The sequence below is a fragment of the Megalopta genalis genome, unplaced genomic scaffold, assembly GCF_051020955.1.
Source record: "Megalopta genalis isolate 19385.01 unplaced genomic scaffold, iyMegGena1_principal scaffold0094, whole genome shotgun sequence".
NCBI classification, from domain to species: Eukaryota; Metazoa; Arthropoda; class Insecta; order Hymenoptera; family Halictidae; genus Megalopta; species Megalopta genalis.
Genome location: NW_027476163.1, coordinates 250,001 through 252,500, shown reverse-complemented (window position 1 = coordinate 252,500; position 2,500 = coordinate 250,001). Strand labels below are relative to the sequence as shown.

The following is a 2,500-nucleotide window of genomic DNA, read 5'->3' as shown; positions in this document are numbered from 1 at the left end:
CACGGCCAGACGTGTGTACTACACGTATTAGGCCTTTGATCTGCGTTGCGTAGGCCACAACAAATCTTTCAAAGAGAGAGAGATATATGTGTTGTTGGGGTTTGTGATTATGAAGGTGCCCCAACGCACAAAAATATATAAAAATGTACAAAGTTGGGATGTGGTGTGGTGGAGAAGAGTTGGGCCCGACCAGATCATTCGTGCGTGATTTACACGGCAGACGTGTGTACTACACGTATTAGGCCTTTGATCTGCGTTGCGTAGGCCATCTTCCTTCCAAGACACACACGTGTTGGGGTTTGTGTGATTTTATGATAGTGCCCCAACACGGAAAAATAAGCGTACGAGAAGAGTTGGGCCCGACCAGATCATTCGTGCGTGATTTATACACGGCCAGACGCGTATTATATTACACGTATTAGGCCTTTGATCTGCGTTGCGTAGGCCATCTTCTCGATAGAGAGAAAGCCAATGTATTCTTTTTTCTTTCTTTACACACACACACACACAGTTGTAGTAGGACAGGGAGGGATGCGAGCGTGCTAATCACGCTTCCTCAAGTCTTCGCTGTGGTGTGTAAAAAAAAAAGAAAAAAAGGAATCGTTGGGAAAGTCCAAAGGACGAAAATATCGGGCAGTCTGAAGATAACTTAATGCTCGTTTACATTGGTATCAAGAGAGACCGGCTTGTGTAGCTCGTTTCAATGCTGTGTCGTTGTCATTGACACCCTACTCTGTTGCGCGCTAGTGGCAGCATGAGCGTGGGACGTATATATATATATGACACCCAGCTAGAGCCGGCCGTGAGTCCGTCCGGTGTAAATAACGACGAAAGGAGAGAGAAACTTTTCGAATCCAGTATCGGGTTGATAATTGTCCAGTTTGAATATCCATATCCCCGTCGTTTTTGGAGGTGATATACTCTCTGTGTTTCTTCGATAGAAGGCTTTTCAATGTTCTATTCGCTCCGACCGTCGAACTTGCAAGAAAACAGTGGTTTTGGATTTGCTCGTACATATATATATGGTTTCGACGGAAATATCTCGTTCTTTAAGGGACAATTATGTCGTTGTACGACGACTCCCGAATCTCCTTCGCGCGCTGGTTGGAGCTCTTCGGGTATCGGCTTGTTCCGAAATATAACACAAAAATGTGGTGGATAGCAAATACACATTATATTATATATGAGAGAATAAAAGGGAAAAATTACCCTGAACGGTGGATCACTTGGCTCGTGGGTCGATGAAGAACGCAGCTAATTGCGCGTCAACGTGTGAACTGCAGGACACATGAACATCGACATTTCGAACGCACATTGCGGTCCACGGATACAATTCCTGGACCACGCCTGGCTGAGGGTCGTTTACGTACTTATAAACTGCTTGCGTTGATGGCACTTGTTGCCTATATACGTACGAGCGAATGATGGGCGCTTCGTCGGCGTTTGTCGCGGTCCTATGAATATTGAGAAATTTTACGTACGTCTAACAGTCTTCGAGAGAGATGGAAATCGTGTTCGAACTAGCGTGAGTGTGGAAGGCGGTGTCGTGTGTCGTATATGTTTTATATACGTCCGCCCGTCTGAAACACCGCTTCGAAGCGGTGACAAAATCTTTTTCGGGACGATTCGTATCCGTAGAACTATCGAGATTTCACTGGTACATTTTCAACGCGCTCCCGACGTCGCCTGAAATGAAACGAGATGGGTTTAACCCACGAAAGCGTACTACACGAGTCTGTCCTATGTGAAGACTGTGTACAGAGATCGAACGAACGCATGAAAGAAATTGAACGAAAGAACACATAACCCGCAAAAATATAGAGTAGAATTGTGACCGTTGCTTCGAATTTGAATTTATATGTATATATATATCATAGCCCCAGGGAGTGGAACCTATGAGTGTGGAAGGATGTCTCTTACCGTTATGTTGCCAGAGGAAAAAAAGTCTCTCTCTTCGTACGACACATTTGTGTACGAATTGTATCGATGGCTATATAGATCCGATGTTGCACATATTCTGAGTAAAGAACACCCCACCCGGGTTACCGTCCTAAAACTCTTCTATTGGTGTGGCTATGATGTGTGTGTCAACGCAATCGCGAGTCTGGTTCTACGGGAAAACCGTTTGTCGGTCGCCCCATATATCTTTTTGTTCTCTTCAAATGATCGAATAGCGAAACCGCACGAGATCAATCGGTCGTCTAGTCCCCGAAAGTACTTTTCGGACGGACGTTAAAGTTATACCGATTGTAATCGTCTTGCGAGTGTTTCGAAGATCTATATTTGGAGAGGATATCGAATTTTATAAAAGATATATTGGTGAGGCGCGATAAACGGTTTTTTTTTTGCTTTAAGGGTTTTTTGTGTTTTTTTTATTTTTTTTTTTTTTTGTGTTGCTCTGTACACGTTTCGCAAAATGCTTTCGGGGGGGGAAGCTCTGAAAAAATTTTTTTTCACGTTCCGACGACCTCAGAGTAGGCGAGATTACCCGCTGAATTTA

The 2,500-nt window shown here is 44.2% G+C and overlaps 1 non-coding gene and 1 pseudogene across 1 annotated transcript; both read left to right on the top strand.

Moving 5' to 3' along the window:
- Window positions 1–1,206: 1,206 nt before the first annotated feature.
- Window positions 1,207–1,361, top strand: LOC143262154 (5.8S ribosomal RNA). Its single transcript, XR_013036068.1, has one exon. It is a non-coding gene; the product is annotated as a 5.8S ribosomal RNA (ribosomal RNA).
- Window positions 1,362–2,464: 1,103 nt separating this feature from the next.
- The window catches only part of LOC143262136 (large subunit ribosomal RNA), a 5,997-nt pseudogene continuing 5,961 nt past the window's right edge, over window positions 2,465–2,500 (top strand).